This window comes from Rattus rattus, chromosome 2, assembly GCF_011064425.1.
Source record: "Rattus rattus isolate New Zealand chromosome 2, Rrattus_CSIRO_v1, whole genome shotgun sequence".
Taxonomy (NCBI): Eukaryota; Metazoa; Chordata; class Mammalia; order Rodentia; family Muridae; genus Rattus; species Rattus rattus.
In genome coordinates, this window is record NC_046155.1 from 28,103,357 (window position 1) to 28,129,446 (window position 26,090).

Here is a 26,090-nt window from a genome sequence, read left to right on the forward strand (position 1 = left end):
AGGCACTCCACCTACTGAGCCTCTCCTTGGCTTAGCCATCGTTGTTGGTTTTAACAGTTTAGTAGAGCCCTATGAACACTATTGCAGACATACACAGGCCATACCGTGCTATAGACAGACACATATAAGAGCTTAATTAAAAGCTTTGAAAGTGTTCAAGTCATGACCTACTCAGGACTAAACTTAAGACGGTGACAGAGCAAATCAAAAGTACCAGAGTGTTAAAAAGACTTAGCAGTTGTTACTACCTTGTAATTGATGTAAAGACAATACAAATTCTCAAACTGTGAAACAAATGTTTCCAGAAGATTAGACAGAGGCTCCAGGACTCTGAATCTTATGTCCCCAACCTTTTCCGTGTTGCCATACGGGTATTCTTCAGACACTCTAAATAAAAGTGCTCACTCTTGAGTTTATAAACTTATTCACTCCCAAGATTTCTGATTTTTAAAAGAAATAACACTTATGTTTTCCCCTTATTAAAATATATATATATATATATATATGTACATGCAAACATTTAGGAATGTCATCACACTACCAAAAAAGCATAAAATATAATAAACCTTACTTTTAATACTATCCCAAAATTATTTTGACAAATATATTTCATAAATCTATTTATGGTCTCTAAATATATGACTATGTTTTTTTTTCACTGTAATTCGTAAGTTTATTAAGAAGGAACCAATGTCAGCACTGCTATGTAAACAATGACAAAGATCAAGGGAAACACATCATGGATTATATAGACAGTAATATAGATTGCCCTTTATATAATCAATGTATAATAGTTAGGGAAACTTTAATCCTTATTAAGCAAACATTTTTGCATACACCGCCTTCTCTCTATCTTTCTGTGCCTTTATCATTTGTTTGGTTTTAAGCAATTCTGCCTGGATAGCTTTATCTCCTGGGGCATCTCCTGCGCCTTCTTAAGACCAGCCAATGCTTGATCATATTCTTTCAATCCTCGCCATCCTTGCGCTTTTCAGTACAGTGCTTTAGTGTTTGAAGGGTCCATTTCAAGAGCCTCCAAGCAACTGTCAATTGCCCCCTGCCAATTTGACATCTTCAATTCACAAGCACCAATATTCAGCCGCACACAACTTAAGGCTCTAGGCTGCAATCTGGATAGATCCGCTTTCTCAATAGCAGACTTTGAACTATCCACATGCCTTATAACCTTTGCATAATTTTTAATAGCCATCTCCCAGTGCTGAGACTTGAAAAAAGTATTTCCAATGTTTTTTAAGTCTTCAGATATTAATAAAATTTTATCTACATCCTTTAAGTCTACTTCTGCATCCTCGGGGAAATCTGGATGACTGTTCCCAGAGCCATCTTTGGAGAATGTTCCCCAGTCATCCCCTTCCTTCAGTTCTCCACATTCTGCAATAACAGAGTTTGGCTGATTCTTCACCATTCACTTCTACATTTTCAAGCATCCTTGCCACACAGTGTCCTTTCATTACTTGACCAAATACCACACACTTCCCATCCACATGAGGAGTTGGACCTGTTGTGATAAAGAACTGAGAACCATTTGTATTGGGGCCAGCATTTGCCATGCTCAGCAAACCCTCCCGGTCCTGCTTATAATGAAAATTCTCATCTTCAAATTTTTCACCATAAATACTTTCTCCACCTGTCCCATTCTGATTTGAGAAGTCTCCACCCTGAATCATAAACTTCTTAATAATTCGGTGGAAAGGGCATCCTTTAAAATGCAGAGGTTTCCCAGCTGTCCATCCAGTGCCCTTTTCTCCTGTACACAATGCACAAAAGTTTTCTGCAGTTTTAGGAACAATATCTGCAAACAATTCTAAAGCAATTCATCCAACTCGCCCCCCACCCATGTCCACGTCAAAGAAGATTCACAGGTTCTTGGAATTGGAGGGCTTGGCTGCTGGGGATGGGTGGGGCATCTTCACTGCAGACGCTGGAAAGCAGGACACGAATGCCTCGTGTATGAGAGGGGCTCAAACTCTGCCCATGACTACATTTTAAATAAAAGCTAACATGAAACCTACATGCAACTTTGAAACTCAGTTTTATAATTTGTATTAGGGGCTACATCAAGGCCAGTTTCCATGTCAATCATTAGTCATGTGGGTTTGAAGAAACTCATCTTTTAGTTCTGTTTCCTGAACTCCAAAATGGCTATGCTAATTCTCAGCTCATGTGACTGCCATAAGGCAGGAGTCCTAAATTCTGCTACATGTTAGAGTTGCATGCAGAGCTTTTAAATTTTCAAATTTTACTTACTTTTTTGTGTGTGTGTGTGTGTGTGTGTGTGTGTGTGTGTGTGTGTGTGTGTGTGTGTTTGGGGTGCATGCATGCATGTGTGCATGAGTGCAGAGGTAAGAGGATAACTTATAGGCATCAGAAGAGATTATCTCCCACCAAATGGGTCCCAGGGATCTCACTCAGGTTGTTGGGTGCAGCAGGAAGCACCTTATGCTGTGGAATCATTTCAGCAGCCTGATCTGGAGACCTTTTAATGTCACAAAGTACGGCCATCTCTCAGGTGTGTGGAGCGTTGGTAATACTCGAGTTTCAAAAGTTACTGATCTATAGAAAGTCAGGAAACCACGTGTATAAAAATTATCTGAGCTAACATATTGCAAGCTGCTGGTGGGACTGGAGAGATGGCTTGAGAGCACCCATTGCTCCTGCAGAGGACCTGGGTTCAATTCAACCCACGTAGGAGCCCATGACCAACTTTAACTACAGTTTCAGGCGTCTGATACCCACTTCTAGCCAGTGTGAGCGCCAGGTACACTTATGACGCGCACACATAGGTACAGTCAAAACCCCTACACATAAAATAAAATAATAGCTGTTATGAAATGACCTACATATCAGCCTCCATGGTACCCTGAACGTCTCTTGTCCTGCTGCATCTCCATCACCCGTAACCCTTTCATTCACCTTTTGTCACATCCTGTGCCGTTCCATTAGCTTAATTTTACAACGAAACTTCATGTTTGACTAAGAAGCTTGTGCACTGCCATGTAGCTCTGCTTTAAGAGATTGTTTTAGCCCAGGCTAGCCAGTCTATAGCCCAGGCTATTTCATGACACAGTTAATGTAGAGACCCTGCTTTCTCCATTTCCTTCATAGCTCCCTCCATCCTATCTCATTCATTCCGTTAGCACACTCTTCTCTCTGATTCAATTTCATATTGAGAAATCTCTGATGCACATTTTGTGGACTTCCAGTCATGTCCTTTGCAAGTTTAGTAATCAGAATTTTAACCAAAGAAAATAGGATTCATTTGTATGATAGGAAAACAAATGGTGAATGCCCCTTTTATGCGTGCTGTTAACTTTACCTAATACAGAAGATTTAATTCTTTTATCAAGACCTCTATTAACAATGAGTGAATAGGATGTTATACCTAGGTTCTGCTCAAAACCTACTTCAGCCGTCATTCAAATATGTAACGTTTTCTATTAGGGTATCTGTGCTGCTTACAGACAACTAGTCGCCACTGTGGCGAAACTAGCCACAGGCATACACATTTTATATACAATGTAATTGTTTTGAAACAGACAGAATTCCTGGCTACAGCAGGGCTATTCTGGGCCTCTAACCGTGACTCTGTTCTGCGAGCTGTTCCATTCTGTTCTGTTAGCATAGTCCTTCCATCTGTATGTGCTTAGGAATCCTGTCAATTTTTATCATGTAGTTAAGACACAGTCAAATTATTTCCATAACTTTGGAAGTTACTCATTCCACATTTTCTTTATTATTTTTTTTCCTGGCATTTGAGCCTATTTTATTGCTCCGACCAAATGTCTATGTCTTGATAGCAAAAACATTTTCTTTTATCTCATCTTACTTGATATTTTTGGAGGAACAACTTGACAGCTCCCCAGCATGATTGTGAGTTAGTAGGGCAGCATCTGTTGTAGCTAGCTAGCTCTTCCTGTTGGACGATCACTGAGTTGCAGATCTCAACATTTCAAAGCAAAAGTGTTGGCTTCTTCAACATCCATGTCTTCATCATTCACCCCCGCCTAGGAGACCTCAAGTGTTAACGTGTCAGTGGCAGAGGTGTTAAAAAATGCTATGCCCACCAATAGTGCACAGCCCAAAGCACAGCCCCTGTACTGTCTGCCCTGTCACTGATTTATTGGGGACTTGACATTTGTGTTTGACAATTAGAGGTCCAGGGTGACTTCTGTTTTAAAGTTCTGTAAGCAGTGGCAAGAGTCACACATTCACTGCATGGCTAACACTGTCGCGTACACTCAGTAGTGGAGTCTTTTTTAACAAGGACATCAGTCCTTAGCAATGATGAATGAATTCATTTCTTCACTGTGCTTGCATCGAATTTCCCTCATCCTCGCTTTACCTTCTTAGCGCTCTTTTACTGGTCCCTTCGTATGGATTCTATGGACTGTTTTTTTAGAAAGATGAAGCTACCATTAAATATCTTTGGGAAAACGTTCAAAAATGTTAAAATGCTGGGCTTCAAGAAATTATGACAGGCAACATAAGCCAGATTGAGGATCACCCTGCCAAATTGTATTTCTCAGCAAGCCATTTGGAGAGACTAAACATTTTTTTTAAAGTGGTTGATACCTTGATAAAAATTTATATCTATAATTTCTCTTTTCCTCCCCTTTTCAACATTAACTGTCTCGTACGCATGCTAATCTTTATGTGGCTATAAATCTAAAGCAGTCTTTAGATGTGTACGTAATTAAATATAAACAATGGTTTTCAGAGAACATATAGGTTGTAGGAAGTTCACATTGGCATAAATACATTATCTTTAGGAAATTAATTTCAGATTATATTCTATCCTTTGGGCTCTGAAGACAGGCACTCTCGGCAAAAGTTGAAGAAGATAATCCTCATGAATGATCAACAGGTTGTCTCCCTGATTTTCACCGTCAGAGGAAACCATGTTTGCTTGGCTTCTTACACACGAAGCCACACTTCTGTGACAGCCAGAGAACATCTCTGCTTGGAGAGCTGAGGCCCTGGGCTGGGAGAAATGGGTTTGGGTAGAGTAGACAGGGAATGTTTCTCTCTTTCTTTCTTTCTTTCTTTCTTTCTTTCTTTCTTTCTTTCTTTCTTTCTTTCTTTCTTTCTTGTGTGTGTGTGTGTCTGTCTGTCTGTGTGTGTGTGTGTGTGTGTGTGTGTGTGGCTTTCCTGTGTTTTATTTTTTTCATCTTTATTAACTTCGGTATTTCTTATTTACATTTCAATTGTTATTCCCTTTCCCAGTTTCCTGGCCAACATCCCCCTAACCCCTGCCCCTCCCCTTCTCTATCGGTGTTCCCCTCCCCCTCCTCCCCCCCCATTACCGCCCCCCCCCCAACAATCACGTTCACTGGGGGTTCAGTCTTAGCAGGACCAAGGGCTTCCCCTTCCACGGGTGCTCTTACTAGGCTATTCATTGCTACCTATGAGTTTAAAGTCCAGGGTCAGTCCATGTATAGTCTGTGGGTAGTGGCTTAGTCCCTGGAAGCTCTGGTTGGTTGTCATTGTTGTTCATATGGGGTCTCGAGCCCCTTCAAGCTCTTTCATTCCTTTCTCTAATTCCTTCAACGGGGGTCCCTTTCTCAGTTCAGTGAATTGCTGCTGGCATTCGCCTATGTATTTGCTGTATTCTGGCTGTGTCTCTCAGGAGAGATCTACATCCGGTTCCTGTCGGCCTGCACTTCTTTGCTTCATCCATCTTATCTAGTTTGGTGGCTGTATATGTATGAGCCACATGTGGGGCAGGCTCTAAATGGGTATTCCTTCTGCCTCTGTTCTAAACAACCCTGAGATTTCACCTCACACCAGTGAGAATGGCTAAGATCAAAAACTCAGGTGACAGCAGATGCTGGTGAGGAGGTGGAGAAAGAGGAACACTCTTCCACTGTTGGTGGGATTGCAGACTGGTACAACCATTCTGGAAATCAGTCTGGAGGTTCCTCAGAAAATTGGACATTGAACTGCCTGAGGACCCAGCTATACCTCTCTTGGGCACATACCCAAAAGATGCCCCAATATATAACAAAGACACATGCTCCACTATGTTCATAGCAACCTTATTTATAATAGCCAGAAGCTGGAAAGAACCCAGATGCCCTTCAACAGAGAGATGGATACAGAAAATGTGGTATATCTACACAATGGAATATTACTCAGCTATCAAAAACAATGACTTTATGAAATTCACAGCCAAAAGGATGGAACTGGAAAATATTCTGAGTAAGGTAACCCAATCACAGAAAAACACACATGGTATGCACTCATTTATAAGTGGCTATTAGCCAAATCCTCGAATTACCCTAGATGCACAGAACACATGAAACTCAAGAAGGATGACCAAAATGTGAATGTTTCACTCCTTCTTTAAAAGGAAGGAGAACAAGAATACCCTTGGGAGGGAATAGGGAGGCTAAGTTTAGAACAGGGAATGTTTCTTTTCTTTTTTCTTTTTTTTTTTTTTTTCGAGCTGGGGACCGAACCCAGGGCCTTGTGCTTGCTAGGCAAGTGCTCTACCACTGAGCTAAATCCCCAACCCCTGGGAATGTTTCTTAAGCGCCAATTTTGAAACCTGAGTTCAGAAGCAAGAAAATCTTGAGGGGACAGCAGTGGGACTGACTGCTGCCTGCTTCTGAGACAGGGGCAGTCTCTCCACATGCCTGAGATGAGTGTCAATGGAAAGAATGAGGTGTGGTGAGACCATTAGGTGCCTTTAAAACGCAGTTAAAAATTCTTTGTTTTATGTCATTTTTTGGGTTTTATTGGCTTAGTTTTCACAAGCGACCTGAATAAGGGTTCTTAAATGCCTCAACCTCCCTTCTAGCCAACCACCCACCAAAGGTAGTGGAAAAGTTAATGGAAAAGAGTGGTTATGGACCTGTTTGGCAATAGTTCTTTGGAGGCTATTCCAGTCTTCATTGTCAGCAATCCAGTCCTCTAGCAAAACATCAACACGGATCAACAGCTATACTCCAGTCCACTGGGCAATCACCACTCAGTGAATCAACAGTAGTGTGATCCAGAAGAAACCGTGAGGCTCTGCCAATCCACCAAATCCACTGTAGTGGCAAGAAGCTAATGGAATATCACAAGCTCTTTAGTGAGTCACAAAGTCACAACATGTGAAGATCAGTAGCTTGATACAAGGCAAACCAATACAAGAGCGTCCTCAGAGAAGACTAGAAAGGTGAGACAATGCCAGAGCTTCCTCCCATGCATCCTCTCACCTGTAATTGCTTCAGCAAAACATCCTTTCACCTGTCTGCCCCATCGAAACATAAGACATACCTGAGTTTCCAAAGAAACCAGAAATTTCCACTAAAAAGAACTGGTGACATGATTTAACTTCATATTTAAACAGATTAGCCACTAGATTATGCACAGGAGGAGGCAAAACCAATCCAAAAGCTATTACAAAACAGAAATGACCCAAACTGACTCCACCAGGTAAATATGGAACAAATCACAATGGTTAAAGTCATTTGCAAGAATAGTGTTAGAGACGAATTCTTTTCTCGCCACTAATGAGTACATAATTGCTTTTGCTCCATAAATTCTAGTCTGGAAGAAAAGCATAAAGACCTTCTAACTAAGGTTGGAATTGCCATATAAAAACATGATTAAAGGTAGCAAACAAAATCGTCTGGAGCTAGGACTATGACTCTATGGCAGTTATACCATGTCTGCTCAAGGCCCAGTTTCTCTAAGCTGTGCATGCATGCACACATATACACACACAATTCCACACCACACACAGACATGCACACTCATCACACACACACACACACACACACACACACACACACATACACCCTACCTACACACACCCAACATGCACGACAACATACAGTCATACCCCACACATACACACTACACACACACTACACACACACACACACACACACACACACACACACACACATTCACTCACACTCAAACGAGTTTCCCTTTGAAAGGAAGGCATCTATCAAGATAATTCAGCACATGCCTATTAGAGCAAAGAGTATTGGTTAGGTCAATGGTCATCCTTGAGTCATATGATAAATAAAATTCACCAGCTATTCCTAAGCAATTCTAGGATAACTGGTAACAGAAGAAAACTCACCAGTGTTTTAGGAGCCAGAAGAGGAGGTAGTATGGGGGGCATCCACTCACAACTATCAAGAAAATGGTTTCTTTATGTGTCCAGTCTGTGTTTTACGTGTGGTCCCAGCTGCCTGCCTGACAAGTCTGGGTACCATCCACTAGGCAAACGTGGTTCAGTGCTAACCTTGCTACTGAGCTCACTCCAAGACCCAGCAGAGCTGGCAATGCTGCTTTTAGCCTCAGGGCAATAAGAGCCAGCTCTTTGCTCCTCTCAGCCTGGCCAGGCCCACCATCTCACACAGAGGCTAGACTTTCTTTAGTGAGGTTCAGAGCTCCCTGTCCCCTTACTCTCCTTGTGTCAGGCATCTTTCTGGCACTGCGAAAAAAAAATACCAGAGACAATCCACTTTGAGAAATTTATTTTCCACCACTTCCATAACTTTCCGTAAACTTCCGTAGGGAAGTTTATTTCCCGCTGCAGAAGTTTTAATCTGTGACCACACGGCCCCGCTGCTCCAGTGGTTGTGATTGACAGACGTGGTGGGGAACATATGCCACAGAGAAATGCTCACATTCTGATAATCCGGAAGCAGAAAAGCAAGATCTACCCCCAAAGGTATGCTCTCCAGGAGGCGTCTCCCCAGTTAGATCATGTCTTGTATGTTTCCATCACTTCCCAGTAGCCTGTCAGATTATGAGCCTATTACTGCATGAGTCCATTGATGAGGTCCGAGTCCCCATGATGATATAATTCCCTTGAGCTCCACCTCTGAGTATTGCTGTAGTTTGGATCAAGTCTCCAACACATGAGCCCATTTCAGACTCTAACAATAATATCCCCACTGGAAGAGGTTTTTCAGGTTTTGGTGAAACGAGGCTTGTCAACTTTGGCATGACTGAAATTGAGGTCCTATATTTATCATGAAGAGCTGTCCCTCATTCTGGGACTTCAACAATACAACTGGCCTTTAATATTAATTGTGAGTGGCTACACTTCCCCTCCCTGGCTACTACCACTCTCCCTACCCATGACAAATGAATATGCCATCTGTCATTGCTCTAGGGGGTTGAAAACCACTGGGTTAAATAGCAATGTCATGACTGTGTCATCAACTATGGCTTTGTAGGATTGAGTTTACCAACAAACTCTAAGCAGTGGGTGGGTGACTGTGTTAGTCAGTTCTACAATAAACTGGGCGGCTTAAATATCAAACTCAGTCTGTTTTCTTTCTTTTTTTTTTAAAAAAAAATTGGATATTTTTTATTTACATATCAAATTTTATCCCCTTTCCCAGTTTCCCCATCCATAATCCCCCCATCCCATTCCCCCTCCCCCTTCTTCTATGAGGGTATTCCCCTCCTCAACCATCCACACCTTCCTGCCTCCCTGCTCTGACATTCCCTACCTTGGCAGGTCGAGCCTTGGCAGGACCAAGGGTTTCTCCTCCCATTTGTGCCCAACAAGGTCATCCTCTGCTATATATGCAGCTGGAGCCATGAGTCTGTCCATGTATACTCTTTGGTTAGTGGTTTAGTCCCTGGGAACTCTGGTTGGTTGGTATTGTTGTTCTTCTGGGGTTGCAAACCCTTCAGCTCCTTCAATTCTTTCTCTAACTCCTCCATTGGGGACCCATTCTCAGTCCAATGGTTGGCTGTGAGCATTTGCCTCAGTATTTGTCATGCTCTGGCAGAGCCTCTCAGGAGACAGCTATATCAGGATCCTGCCAGCATGCACTTCTTGGCATCTGCAATAGTGTCTGGGTTTGGTATCTGTATATAGGCTGGATCCCCAGGTGGGGCAATCTCCGGATGGCCTTTCCTTCAGTCTCTGCTCCAAACTTTGTCTCCGTATTTCCTTCCTCCTATGAATATTTGGTTCCCCCTTCTAAGAACTGAAGCATCCACACTTTGATCATTCTTCTTCTTGAACTTCATGTGGTCTATAACTTGTATCTTGGGTATTCTGAGTTTTGTGGCTAATATTCACTTATCAGTGAGTGCATATAATGTATGTTCTTTTGTGATTGGGTTACCTCATTCAGGATGATATTTTCTAATTCCATCCATCTGACTATGAATTTAATGAAGTCATTGTTTTTGATAGCTGAGTAATATTCCATTGTGTAGATGTACCACATTTTCTGTATCCATTCCTCTGTTGAAGGGCATCTGGGTTCTTTCCAGCTTCTGGCTATTACAAATAAGGCTGCGATGAACATAGTGGAGCATGTGTCCTTGTTATATGTTGGAGCATCTTATGGGTATATGCCCAGAAGTGATATAGCTGGGTCCTCAGGTAGTATTATGTCCAATTTTCTGAGGAACCTCCAGACTGATTTCCAGAGTGGTTGTACCAGCTTGAAATCCCACCAACAATGGAGAAGTGTTCCTCTTTCTCCACACCCTCGCCAGCATTTGCTGTCATCTGAGTTTTTTATCTTAGCCATTCAGACTGGTGTGAGGTGGAATCTCAGTATTGTTTTGATTTGCATCCTGATGACTAAGGATGTTGAACATTTTTTAGGTACTTCTCAGCCATTCAATATTCTTCAGCTGAGAATGTTTTGTTCAGTTCTGTACCCCATTTTAATAGGTTTATTTGGTTCTCTGCAGTCTAACTTCTTGAGTTCTTTGTATATTTTGGATATTATCCCTCTATCAGATGTAGGATTGGTAAAGATCTTTTCCCTATCTGTTGGTTGCTGTTTTGTCCTAATGACACTGCCCTTTGCCTTACAGAAGCTTTGCAATTTTATGAAGTCCCATTTGTTGATTATGATCTTGGAACATAAGCTATTTTTTGTTTTGTTCAGGAAATTTTCCCCCATGTCCATGTGTTCAAGACTCTTCCCCACTTTTTCTTCTATTAGTTTGAGTGTATCTGGTTTTATGTGAAGGTCCGTGATCCACTTTGACTTGAGCTTTGTATAGGGCAACAAGAATGGATTGATTTGCATTCTTCTACATGCTGACCCCCAGTTGAACCATTTGTTGAAAACGCTGTCTTTTTTCCACTGGATGGTTTTAGCTCCTTTGTCAAATATCAAGTGACCATAGGTGTGTGGGTTCATTTCTGGGTCTTCCGTTCTATTCCATTGATCTACCTGCCTGTCTTTGTACCAATAACATATATTTTTATCACTATTGCTCTGTAATAAAGTTTGAGGGCAGAGATGGTGATTCCCCCAGAAGTTCTTTTATTTTTGAGGACAGTTTTTGCTGTTCCTGGGTTTTTTGTTATTCCAAATGAATTTGCAAATTGCTCTTTCTAACGCTAGAAGAATTGAGTTGGAATTTTGATGGGAATTGCATTGAATCTGTAGTTTGCTTTGGTTGAGATGGCCATTTTTACTATATTAATCCTGCCAGTCCATGAGCATGGGAGATCTTTTCATTTCCTGAGGTCTTCTTCAATTTCTTTCTTCAGAGGCTTGAAGTTCTTGTCATACAGATCTTTCACTTGCTTGGTTAGAGTCACACCAAGGTATTTTATATTATTTGGGACTATTGTGAAGGATGTCATTTCCCTAATTTCTTTCTCAGTCTATTTCTCCTTTGAATAGAGAAAGCCTACTGATTTGTTTGAGTTAATTTTATATCCAGACACTTTGCTGAAATTGTTTATCAGGTTTAGGAGTTCTCTGATGGAATTTTTGAATTAAGCATATTATCATATCATCTGCAAATAGTAATATTTTGACTTCTTCCTTTCCAATTTTTATCCATCTGACCTCCTTTTGTTGTCTAATTGCTCTGGCTAGGACTTTGAGTACTATATTGAATAAGTAGGGAGAGGGTGGGCAACCTTGACCATTCCCTGATTTTAGTGGGATTGCTTCAAGTTTCTCTCCATTTAGTTTGATGTTGGTTACTGGCTTGCTGTATATTGCTTTTACTATGTTCAGGTTTAGGCCTTGAATTCCTGATCTTTCTAAAACTTTTAACATGATGGAGTGTTGAATGTTGTCAAATGCTTTCTCAGCATCTAATGAGAAGATCATGTGGATTTTTTTCTTTGAGTTTGTTTATACAGAGTTTGTTTATACATGTTGATGGATTTCTGTATATTGAACCATCCCTGCATCCCTGGGATGAAGCTTACTTGATCCTGATGGATGATCATTTTGATGTATTCTTGGATTATGTTTGTGAGAGTTTTATTCAGTATTTTTTCATCAATATTCACAAGGGAAATTGATCTGAAGTTCTCTTTCTTCGTTGGGTCTTTGTGTGGTTTAGGTCTAAGCATAATTGTGGCTTCATAGAAGGAATTGGGTAGTGTTCCTTCTGTTTCTATTTTTGTGGAATAGTTTGGACAGTATTGGTATGAGGTCTTCTATGAAGGTCTGATAGAATTCTGCACTAAACCCATCTGGTCCTGGGCTTTTTTTTTGGGGGGGGGGAGACTTTTAATGACTGCTTCTATTTCTTTAGGAGTTATGAGACTGTTTAGATGGTTTATCTGATCCTGAGGTGGTGCCATGATTAGGTTCTGAAAAAGGTCCTATCTCAGACATCCACTTAGCCACTCTCCAGCCGAGTCACCCATGAAGGGCAGGAAAAGAGTTTTGGTGTAAAGTCCTACTGGACACTGATCCACTCTCTGAATGAATTAAAATTTAATCATACCCTCAGAAGCTCTATCTCCAGTACAGAAGTTTGGAGGTTAAATAGGAATAATAAGAAATTCAGGAAGGTAATGAATTCATAATTCTTATGAACCATCTAAGCAAGATTTTAAAAGTTTCTCTACCTAGACCCAGAAAGTATATTATATTCAGCAGTTATTTTTTATTACTTTGGTAACAATGCCGAGGTTTTTTTTTTTTGATACTATTACTATTCTTAGAAAAACTGTGTAGATTATAAAACCAAATAAAAGAAAAGAAGCAATTTAAATATGAAAAATGAAAGATAACCCTGTCTTAAAATTTGTATGATAATATACTCAGAATATACAAGATTAAATACTAAAACTCTTTAACAGTTAATAAAAAAATTTGTTCATAAGACAAGCCAGATCTGAAATTAATAGCTTTTCTTCCTACTAATATTATGCGATTGAAATTGAAATGGGAAAATCTCACATCATCAGTACAATAAAAAAGAAAAATTACTAAAGATCAATCTAAGAAGGCAAGAATTAGGCAATGCTCTGGAGATTCCAAGGATTGGCCTGACCGGTATTTAATAAAGCCTGCTTCAAATTTGGTTAAAAAAGAGACAGGATTAGATCTAAATGAAAAAAACAAAAGCATTTTTGAAACACATAATACAAGACCTGTTACATGAAGAGATAAGGTTTCTTATATTAACACATACATATTTTAAGTTATAATCATAATTCCAACAGATTTTCCCCAAATCGATTGAATATTTTTTAAATATTTAGGAGAAAAGAATATGTAATTAATTTCTAAATAAAAATATTATCAAGGATGGAATTTTTGAGACATTAAAACTACTATAAATGTATGCTTAGTAAAATATTATGTAACAATTTAATAATAAAAACATCATTGATTTAAAAATGAAATAAAATAGTAAAGTTGACAAAAAATTCTTCTCTTACATGATATTATCTTTACTGCTTCATTACCTGAAGGAACACAAATACTGATTACTTTGACTAAAGACAAGCTTGTCCAAATTATAAGATAGAAATATAAGAAGAAAATTTTAAAAAGGTTTAAAAACCCCTCAAATGTTCCAAAGCAAGGCTGTAATGTCTTGAAAACATGTTCAGGAAGCTACAAACTTGGCTACGTGAAATTAAAATGTTTTTTACAGGACAGGGAGTCAAAATCAGTCACCACCACAGTGATGAGGGCAGAGACAGGAAGAACAGGAAGTAGGAAGTACTTAACGTATAGTTTGAGGTTGAAAGAGCAGAGTGTTTACCCAGAGCAGACATGTATGTAAGGATGAGAAGGAGTAGAATTGGACTCAGGTTTTGTATGATCATATCAAAGAAAGAAACTCAAAATTACTTATACTAAATTAGATAAAAAGTATTTCTTTCAAAGGAGAAAAGAAGCCACAATAAATTACAGTTTTCTCAAAGCTGCCAAATACTATAAACATTACCAAATCCTAAAAAAAAAAAAAAAAAGATACACTATTTTTAATCAATCAACTGCTTTAAATATGTTGGCAGTAAACTCTGATTCTGTCATTCGTATGACAAAGATTTCACAAGCTCCTTCACTGAACGGAAGACTGGAGTAGTGACTCAGAAAACATGTTGGCCTGGGTTTCAACATTTGTGATGTTTACCATTGAGATTTCCCATATAGAAGGCGTGTGACATCACACGCAGAAACACTTGGTTTCTGGATGTGCAGCTTTCGGCTTTTTTTGATTCATATATCAGTTTTGATGAATTCTATGCCATGTAATTTCCATCTAAAGAGTACGGAGTACCCACCACTACATACCTCACAGTATTGAATATACAGGGAAAGAGGAATCCATTTTCAACAGGCATCCTTTTGTCTCCAGTCTTCAGCTAAATTGCTGTAATATTCAGCTAAATAAGTGCCAGACATTATCTATCTACAGACTGGAAGGTTTTTTTCCTTGGGCTCACTTCTGGAATGCTCGATTGCAAGTATTTGTCTTCCCTAGACAACACTGAGTGAGACTGGTCGTGCTCATATTTCAAGACAGCCAGGGGAGGTCCTGAACCTTTGTGTCACAGTAGAGCTTCCTAGGAGCTGTCCCCGCCAGCAAGAAGGATGAGCGATAAGTTAACTGCCACAGGCTTGGCTGTGCACAGCATAAGATCATCCTACTGGACCCAAGGTAAAATTATCTCTAAAACCGCTTCCCCTTAATCAGACCTCAAAGGTGCCTGGAGCAATGTCCTCAGGGGAATGGGATAAAGGAAAAGTTAGAAGAGAAAAAGGGCTACAATTTTTACTAATTACAATTCAAATATGCTACTGTAGCAAAGTTTAACACATAACAAAACCAGTGACAATGTGAATGCGTTTAGGTTCCAGCGTCCTGAAAGTGCTGATGGAAATTCATGCTTCATAGATTCTCAGTCCACTCACTTCTGATTAACAGTGGGGAGAGCTGTGGATAGTTTCAGGCTTCTGACTTGGTCAGGTCAAATCCAGCTCTTCTTTAAATATCACCTTATTTGTGGTTGATGACATCTAACTAATCAGGTGACCACATGGTTCCAAGAATGAAAATCCTACCCAAAATCGGTTGTCTGGGTCAAGAAGCCTTTTTCTTTGTGGGCCAGTGATTCCCTTCTTGTAGAGAAACCAGATTGCTCAGGGTACAGACAGGCTTTCTGTTTCTACAGGCAACACCGCCACTTATATGACATAAATCAAATGGAAGACACTTTGATGAAAGCCCTGAAAATGAAATTGTCATTGGAGTCACAGCCCACAAAAGTACATGACCATGTTCACACCAAACCTGAGGAAGATTATTTAAGATTTCCAGCCTTCCATAGCTAAACATAGTAAAAGCCATATACAGCAAACCAGTCGCTAACATTAAACTAAATGGAGAGAAACTTGAAGCAATCCCACTAAAATCAGGGACTAGACAAGGCTGCCCACTCTCTCCCTACTTATTCAATATAGTTCTTGAAGTTCTAGCCAGAGCAATCAGACAACAAAAGGAGATCAAGGGGATACAGATTGGAAAAGAAGAGTCAAAATATCACTATTTGCAGATGATATGATAGTATATTTAAGCGATCCCAAAAGTTCCACCAGAGAGCTACTAAAGCTGATAAACAACTTCAGCAAAGTGGCTGGGTATAAAATTAAGGCAAATAAATTAGTAGCCTTCCTCTACACAAAAGAGAAACAAGCCGAGAAAGAAATTAGGGAAACGACACCCTTCATAATAGTCCCAAATAATAAAATACCTCAGTGTGACTTTAACCAAGCAAGTAAAAATCTGTACAATAAGAACTTCAAGCCTCTGAAGAAAGAAATTGAAGAAGACCTCAGAAGATGGAAAAATCTCCCATGCTCATGGATTGGCAGGATTAATATAGTAAAAATAGCCATTTTACCAAAAGCGATCTACAGATTCAATGCAATCCCAATCAAAATACCAATCCAATTCTTCAAAGAGTTAGACAGAACAATTTGCAAATTCATCTGGAATAACAAAAAACCCAGGATAGCTAAAACAATCCTCAACAATAAAAGGACTTCTGGGGGAATCACTATCCCTGAACTCAAGCAGTATTACAGAGCAATAGTGATAAAAACTGCATGGTATTGGTACAGAGACAGACAGATAGACCAATGGAACAGAATTGAAGACCCAGAAATGAACCCACACACCTATGGTCACTTGATTTTTGGCAAAGGAGCCAAAACCATCCAATGGAAAAAAGATAGCATTTTCAACAAATGGTGCTGGTTCAACTGGAGGTCAACATGTAGAAGAATGCAGATCGATCCACGCTTATCACCCTGTACAGAGCTTAAGTCCAAGTGGATCAAGGACCTCCACATCAAACCAGATACACTCAAACTAATAGAAGAAAAAGTGGGGAAGCATCTGGAACACATGGGCACTGGAAAAAATTTGCTGAACAAAACACCAATGGCTTATGCTCTAAGATCAAGAATCGACAAATGGGATCTCATAAAACTGCAAAGCTTCTCTAAGGCAAAGGACACTGTGGTTAGGACAAAACAGCAACCAACAGATTGGGAAAAGATCTTTACCAATCCTACAACAGATAGAGGCCTTATATCCAAAATATACAAAGAACTCAAGAAGTTAGACCGCAGGGAGACAAATAACCCTATTAAAAAATGGGGTTGAGAGCTAAACAAAGAATTCACAGCTGAGGAATGCCGAATGGCTGACAAACACCTAAAGAAATGTTCAACATCTTTAGTCATAAGGGAAATGCAAATCAAAACAATCCAGAGATTTCACCTCACACCAGTGAGAATTGCTAAGATCAAAAACTCAGGTGACAGCAGATGCTGGCGAGGATGTGGAGAAAGAGGAACACTCCCCCATTGTTGGTGGGATTGCAGACTGGTTCAACCATTCTGGAAATCAGTCTGGAGGTTCCTCAGAAAATTGGACTTTGAACTACCTGAGGACCCAGCTATACCTCTCAGGCATATACTCAAAAGATGTCCCAACATATAACAAAGACACGTGCTCCACTATGTTCATAGCAGCCTTATTTATAATAGCCAGAAGCTTGAAAGCACCCAGATGCCCTTCAACAGAGGAATGGATACAGAAAATGTGGTACATCTACACAATGGAATATTACTCAGCTATCAAAAACAATGACTTCATTAAATTCTTAGGCAAATGGAAGGAACTGGAAAATATCATCCTGAGTGAGGTAATCCAATCACAGAAAAACACACATGGTATGCACTCATTTATAAGTGGCTATTAGCCCAAATGCTCGAATTACCCTAGATGCACAGAACACATGAAACTCAAGAGGGATGACAAAATGGGAATGCTTGACTCCTTCTTTAAAAGGGGAACAAGAATACCCTTGGGAGGGAATAGGGAGGCAAAGTTTAAAACAGAGGCAGAAGGACCGCCCATTCAGAGCCTGCCCCACATGTGGCCCATACATATACAGCCACCCAATTAGACAAGATGGATGAAGCAAAGAAGTACAGGCCGACAGGAGCCGGATGTAGATCTCTCCCGAGAGACACAGTCAGAATACGGCAAATACAGAGGCGAATGCCAGCAGCAAACCACTGAACTGAGAACGGGACCCCCGTTGAAGGAATCAGAGAAAGAACTGAAAGAGCTTGAAGGGTCTAGAGACTCCATATGAACAACAATGCCAACCAACCAGAGCTTCCAGGGACTAAGCCACTACCCAAAGACTATACATGGACTGACCCTGGGCTCCAACTGCATAGGTAGCAATGAATGGCCTAGTAAGAGCACCAGTGGAAGGGGAAGCCCTTAGTCCTGCCAAGACTGAACCCCCAGTGAACGTGATTGTTGGGGGGAGGGCGGTAATGGGGGGGAGGATGGGGAGGGGAACACCAATATAGTAGGGGAGGGGGAAGGGTTAGGGAGATGTTGGCCCGGAAACCGGGAATGGGAATAACAATCAAAATGTAAATAAGAAATTCTCAAGTTAATAAAGATTAAAAAAAAAAGAAGATTTCCAGCAGCCTTGTCTTCTTTCCCTTTCTCTAACTTGGTTCCACACTAATAAATATGGCTCAATTAACGAAACACCTCAGCAGTCACCTTATATCTGCACACACTGTATCCCTCTGACTGTAACCAACAAAAGGGTTCCTATCTCAGCCCAACCTCTTCCCCTCCAGCCTCCTATCTTTTTAAAGGAACATTTACTATCGTGTGTTCAGTTTCTATAACTTTGTCAATTCCAGTTCGTTGCAGCTATTCACACTGAAACATGCTTCAGATTACCCATCAAGGCAACCTGGAGAGCAGGCAGACAGACAGCGGTGTCACTTTGACGTAATATTTCCGCTACCATTTACCTCTCTGCTGTCCCTTGCAGAATTAATGGGACATCATATGCACTTATTGTCCCTCCTTCTTTACCCATCATGATCTCAAAATCACTTTAGTCGGAATTCCTTCTGACTTCACTGATAAAATGTGCCTTATCTCACCGGTGACCTCATCTTGCTAAAGCTAATGTCTGCTTCTCTGAGATCATCTCCCTGAAGCTCTTAACAATTGATACCATGTGCTTTTTGCCCCTTCCTGACACTGCCCTGGCAATGTGGTTTCCTGGATATCAGATGTCTGTAGCCTTTTGGGCTTTTTCACCTCATGTCCCCATTATCTCCTCCTCTGACCTTTAAGTGTTTGGATGACTGAAAACATTCTTCTTAGCTCTCTTACCCAACTATGATCTCATGTGGACCATTTCAACTGATCCTTGGCCAGCTTTAGCCGATAACTCAAATTTATATGGTCAGCTTAGATGGTCCCTTGTCACCCCCAAACTTCCATATTCTATCTGACATTTCATTCTAGATATCTAGTAAACCTGAACTCACATAAATGTGACCAGTCAGAATTAGTAACGCCCTTTTAAATTTGGTATTCCAAACTCCTCCATTTCTCAGTTAACAGATTTACCATCTATGTAACTTTTAAAAAATGATAGGTCTTGAAATCCCCGATTCTTCTTTCACAATCTGTAACTAATCCATCCACCATCCATAAGTGCTGTCTGGGCTGCTTCAGGGATGTTCCGAGTCTGTTCAATCATGACTATTCCCATAGGAAGAATGTACTACTTCTCCATCCAAACCATCTACTTATATCAATTTTAATAATTCACCTATTTTTGTTAAGGTAGGAAAATATAGATAAGTAGAAGTATCAAATATAACGCAAACATATTGGATATGACAGATTTATTGTAAGGATTGATCCACATGATACTGTGTGTGAGAGAATCTCAATGTGGCTTGTATGTGTAGGTTCAGTTCAAATCTACAGAACAAGGAGAACTGATAGTGTAGTCTTCAATTCAAGGGAAAGAGGAGTGGGAAAGCAAACAAAAAGAAAAAAACAAAAACAAAAAACAGTGTAACAGCCAACGTTCTTTCTGCATATAAAGAGACAGTATGGTAGGACAATTTAAAATAGGCACAGTTTGAACTCTGACTACCATGAACTTTGAACGTATGTGGCCACACACTGTGTTTGAACTTTTAAATTTGACCTGCGTCTTAGATGGTACTTTATGGAGAGATGATTTTAAATATTAGTTTAGAATAGAACTATTTGAAAGTATGATTATCTTTAAAAGGAATGGAGAGCTTAATGAAGAATAGACAACCAAGGGCGAATTTAAAATGTTTTAATGAAGGTTTAAAAATAATCCAAGACATATGACTTATGGAGCCAAAGGCATACATGAAGTAATAAGATGAAATGGGATTCTAAAAGTTGCATCCGTGAGCAAGAAGAGCAAGCAGGAAGGGGGAGACCCTCTGCTTGAGACAGATGGCGACAACAGACGACAGAAGCAAAGCAGGATGACTCTGTTGCCACACTGCCTATCTACTGCGTCAAAGACAACGATCCTCGGGCTGCAGGGGCAGAACAAACAAGTGAGAGAGAGAATTGATGTCAGTGAGAGGTGGGGAGAGAGAACAAGCCATGCCCTGGCAGAGATGGGCAACATCACGGGGTGGAGGATCCAGGGAATGAGTTGCCTCTGCAGAGGTGGGTGTGGGGCCGCAGAGAGAGGGAGGAAGGGGGAGAGGGAGAGGGAGAAAGAGAGGCGGGAAGCAATCACAGAGCACATTGTAAGTGAAGGGAAAGTGTGAGCGCTGTATGTATAGATCAGTGAGCCTGATATTAAACTCCGTACAAAATTACAGGATGGATTATTGCAATGGATGGTTATTCCAATAGTGTCAAATGGGAACATACAAAGTCTCAGGAAGAAAAATGGTGTTCCCCAGGACCTTGTACAGGCTCCCAAGATTTAAGCTGTGCCAGGCTAACCTCAATCTTCCTTCAGGGCAGATTAGCGACCACTGTTAAGAGCTTATATTTCTCAAACCTGTTTAATATTGGGTTCTAGGTGAAATACCTCAACATGCATTTTCTCATTTCTTGTTCAGTATTACACTCTCTCGCCTCTCCTTTATGCACACGAGGCACCATTCAGGAGAACTTTAGGGAGTATCTACGGTAGTTCAAATATAGTATGTATTGTATGAAAAGCACATTTCTAGAGTCATGACTGAAGATTACAAGGCAGGAATGAGAGAGTCTAGGGCAACTCTATGCCACAGTAGGGGCTTTATAATATGCAGAGGACATCCTCTTTGGGTGTGCATTCAAGCCTAGTGTAGACTGAGGCTTGGTTCTTAGCTGGATACTGAAGAATTTGGAATAATTTAATAACAGAAACTCTGAGAGGAGTATTTCCTTCCCAGAGAAGGTATTAGTCATGATTTACCAATTTGTGAAATTGACTGGAGTAATAACTGCTAATGCGAAAAAACAGAAAATCCTGAGTGTTTACCAACAAGAATACAGCACAGGAACTGAAAGTGAAGGTTCCAGCCTTAGCCAGCCATATTTAGAGGTCAAGTTCAATACTTACTAACCTGGTAGCCATATACAGATTACTTAAACTTCCCTGTACAGAAGCTTCTCCATCTGTAAAACAATCCATCAAAATAACAGCACAGCATCTGGATTAGATGAATTACCATATATAAAACCCCTTACTGTGACAAGCACTTAATAATTTTGCCTATGAATACCAACCATAACACATAAAAATTTCCTCATGTTGAATAAGAGCAAATTAGTGAGTCCACTTTTGATGGTCGTTTAATTAGAAGGAAGTTGAGAACAGAGCCTTGAGAATTTGAATTTGCTCATGCTTATCATGAATTAGCTTTAGCTGAGGAACCATTTACTGTAATTATTCAAGTTACAGTGTTGTCAAGCATCTAGTAAGGCTCCATAACCCAGAAAGATCAAACATAACTGATTACTATTTTATTTTAAGAAATTGAATTGTCAAGAATATAAGCGATCAAAGAACGTATATAAGTGATCAATAAGACTGTAGAAAACTTCCTGGATTTTGTATAAAAAGCCAAGGTAAGAAGACACATTGAGAGCATCCTACCAAAGTATTGTAGAAGCTTCTTCTTACTTTACTATGGGCACAGGGAATCCTTATGTTACTATATCCATGTGTTATCTGTAGTAGGAAGCCGTGTATACATAAGACATGACTCTACTATGAAGCCTAGATAATTGACACTCTGTACTTACTACATGCTTTGTTGTAAATCTTATCCTCTTAAATGTCACACTTTAGAAGCAGGGTCTTCCTAGTTAACAAAGAATGGGAGTTAATAGTTAATCCAAGAAAGTGAACTTGGAACAGACAACTGAGCAATAGGCAACTGGGGTTCTCACAGTTGTCCAAAAATGGAGTCAAGGTTGGAAGTGGACTGCGATTGTACTCACTCAGGGTATCTCTGAAAGCAATAATCCTTACAATGGCCAAATAAGATTTTAATGCTAAAATAAGGAAACAAGTTTGAATGATGCCAGACTATATTCTGAATATTTTGGCTAATGTCTTAGAACATTAGATCTCAGAATATCCTTCATCCATTTCCTCAGCAAAGTTTGAATGAACATATATCACGTGGCCACCCCTTTTCTCAGCTCTGTTCTAAGCGTAGCAATAAGAAAGCTGGAGCGTCCCTACTAGTCTCATATTAATGGGAGGAAATTAAACAAAAATTCCAGATAATGTTTAGTGTTAGTTATCATAAAGGACATGGATGAAGAGCAAGATTAGATGGCTACTGCGGACTGAATGTCCAGGGAGGCTCCTCTCTAAAGAGACGATATCTCAACTGAGAAATCAATAAAAAGTCAGAACTGTGAGGATCAAAAGAAAAATAACAATTCATGAAAAAGTGAACGGCTGGTTCAAATATCCTGGATGGGAGAGGGATAATTTGACTGAAAGGTTAAGGACAGATAAACAATGTTTGCAGAAAATTCAGAGGCATAGGTGCAGGCATTGATGATACTACGGGACAAGGGAAAGTTAAATGGACTAACGTGGTTTGCACATCAGGTTGTGAGTCTGACCAGATGAACTTGGAGTACCTGTTATATATGATGCTCTAGGAGTCTTTACAGTGCTATGTCTAGTGCTATATTGCTAATATTTAGACAATATTAGAATACTGTATAGAATTGCTCTCTTACCTTCTTACCTGCCTAAATTGTCAGTGTACTGTCCTCCACCTGGTCTCTCTACAGCATTATCAAGGATAGGTAAATTATTTCATTAGGATTTGTAAGATACTGGAAATAGCTCTTGGATTTTTATTACTTTCTCTGTAGACTCCAGATTGGGTAAAATGATATATTTTTTAGTTGTTTCCTAGTAAAGCTAAGTATCTCTAAAAGATGAAACGATTGGTCAATATAAAATTCAAAGAAAATAACAAAGTGTGGGCTCCAACCCAAGTCTCCTGGCTTCATTTTAGATCATCTTAGGATACCTTCGGGTTTTTTTGTTTTTGTTTTTGTTTTTGTTTTTGTTTTTGTTTTTTGCTTTAGATCATTTTATATCCTAAAAAATCTTGTTAATTACATCTTATATTAAATTGTTAAAAATATAAAAATAATTCCAAAGCAAAGCCAAAGAGCAGACACAACTAAATTCTTGGGCATTAGCAAATTGGCGATGGTCTCTTTTCAAGAAACAGCTGGGGCATTCATTCCTTCAGATGCTGAATACTGGAAGCTCGTGGCCACCAGCCCAACCCTCTGTGAACCAGCAGGCCATACACTGAAGTGAACTCAGCAAGTAGTGAATGGTAAGATGAAGTGCTACGTCAGGGATCAGGCAGATGCAGGGTGAAGTAGCACAATGAAGTCACATTGTCACCCCACTTCCTCAGCAAGGACTCCATCTGTTTTGGGGTTCCCATGTGACCAAGGGAGTAAATAGGCAGCTGGGTTTCTCATAGTTGTCCAAAAATGGAGTCAAGGTTGGAAGTGGACTGCGATTGTACTCACTCAGGGTATCTCTGAAAGCAATAATCCTTACAATGGCCAAGCTTCCAGCAGAGCACCAGCTCTCACAACTCGAGTGGGAAGAACAGTCAGTCAAAGTAGCAAGGTCTTCTTACTCATGAGCAAAGGAGACTTATTTGGCTTATTGTCAAGGGACCGCAGAAAACAAATATAAGAAAATAGGTAACAAGGGTCCTTTGGGAAGATGCTTGTGAGCGGCCTGTGGGAACAGACTCGAATGGGAAAATCTTTGCGTGTTCATTTGTACTGAAGCATATGCTTCGAAGAGGCACCAAGCAACCAAAACACATAATGATTTGGCCATCCTCTCTATTAACCTTTTCAGTGCTGGCCCAATGGTCATATATCAGAGTTTGTAAACACTGTGGCTGGAATCGATGGTATACATGGACCCAACAACATGGATCTCACTCATCAAAGCTAATCCAGCTCTGCCTATTGCCCCAATCACACCAGTAACAGAAACCAATGATAAGCAATGATGCGCCATAATCCTCAAGGACAGAAGCCAAATAAATATTTGGTCGTTGATTGTATCCTCTGAACTCAAATTTCTACCTTGCAGCAATCTCAACTGGGAGAAACCCATCCCGCAGATTCCAGATCTGGGTTTGCCTTTATTATCTATATCCTCCTCAAACACCGTTATGCAAATGCCTGGAGAATATTAGACCCACTGACCTAAGATAATTGCAGAACACCAAGATCCAACTGAAAATGTGTAGCAATTGAACAGGTTTCTGTGAAACTCAATGGTCTCATCATTATGCCAGCCCAGGGAGAGAGAATAACTTTCTGAAAGTGTGAGACTCCAATCTGTGTATAATAGTCAGAGACAATGGGCTATAGTATGATCCTCTGTCCTTAGCAAATAGAGCATCTGAGACTAAGATTCCAAGAAGGAAGCAGGTCTACACCTGTCTAGCATCCCTCTAAGAGACTACCTTGTAGACTTTATGTTTTCTATCCCAGAACCTTTAGACAACTTGGTTCTAGGTATCTGTTTCCCATAAGGTAAAACGTTTATGTTTTCCCAATGGACACAGCAAGAGCCTCATTAAGCTTTAAAACTATAATGGCTGTGATCATAAGAATAAGAAGAATTCAAGTGCAATCATATATAAGGAAAATGCCACCATCCTAGCAAGGATGTGTGTCTCTGATCCTTAGATAGGGATAGAACTCTATTTTACAATAAGGGCAAAGCAAGTAGGTTTGGCACCTATGGAATCTGTTGGAGCATTAACTTATTCTATAATCCCTAGTTTTGGTGGTGACAGAATAGAGACCATATCCACAGCATGAGAAAGTCATGGTGGCCAGGGATAAGATCATAAAGAATGAGCGATCACCTCACCCCACCATGCAACTCTTTCAGAAAAGCCAATGAATGCAATCAAGAATATCTTGAAGATAAGTGACACAGTGAAAACAGCAAAAAATGTGAGTGGATTCCAATGACATAAGAGGTAGGTTTTAGAATGCACTATGTTGTCCTGTTCTTTCCCTTCAGGACTGAGGAATTCAATACTGAGAGCATGGCTAATGACTGTGTTCCCAATTCACAGAAAAGCACTTTCTAATTCAAGTTCATAACCCCAGTTCCTATGCCGCTTTACCTTAGGAAGGGACAACTCCTGCAGGGTTGTCCTAACTCTACTTTTGCCTAAGTATTACTGCAGCTTCTCTGTGACTGTGCTCCTCCCTCTAGACAATCTGACTACCTTCACCTGCCCCGGAACCCTAAATTTAGCCATCCTCCTGCTGTGACCTCCTCAGTGCTGGTATTGCAGGCATGAGGCATCACACACAGATTAGGTTTTACTTTGGACTCAGCCATGTTCTTTCTTTGCAGCATTTAGCATCTATCCCAGGGCCTCCTACCTGGAGAGACTCTCTACAGTGAAGGTGCCATCCCACTTCTCCTTATTTATCACTAAACTCTCCAGCAATACTCTAGCCAAAAGAAGACTGTTTTGATGGCTTTAAAAGCACAATATGTGGGAGGTGGTGTTACACACCTGTATTCCCAGCACTCAGGAGACAGAGGCAGGTGGACCCGTGAGTTTGATACCAGCTTGATCTACAGAGATAGTTTTTTTGTTTTTTGTTTTTTTTCCCCTAGCTGAGGACCGAACCCAGGGCCTTGCGCTTACTAGGCAAGCACTCTACCACTGAGCTAAATCCCCAACCCCTACAGAGATAGTTTTAGGGCTGCTAAAGCTACACAGAGAAACTTCTTAAATTCCCCCCAAAAGCAAAATAAATTTTATAAAATGTCCTGAGCCGAGCCTGTAGTAAAATCACTACATATAACACACATGTCTTTCTTAGAACCTGTCTCACAAGGACAACTAGATCAGAAACCCTCCAACATGAAATAAAACTGTGTCAGGAGACTGATACTGCAGTAGAATTTTTCATGA

The 26,090-nt window shown here is 40.2% G+C and overlaps 1 pseudogene; it reads right to left on the reverse strand.

Moving 5' to 3' along the window:
- Nucleotides 1-815: 815 nt before the first annotated feature.
- On the reverse strand, nucleotides 816-1,928 carry LOC116893757 (annotated as a pseudogene).
- Nucleotides 1,929-26,090: the final 24,162 nt, after the last annotated feature.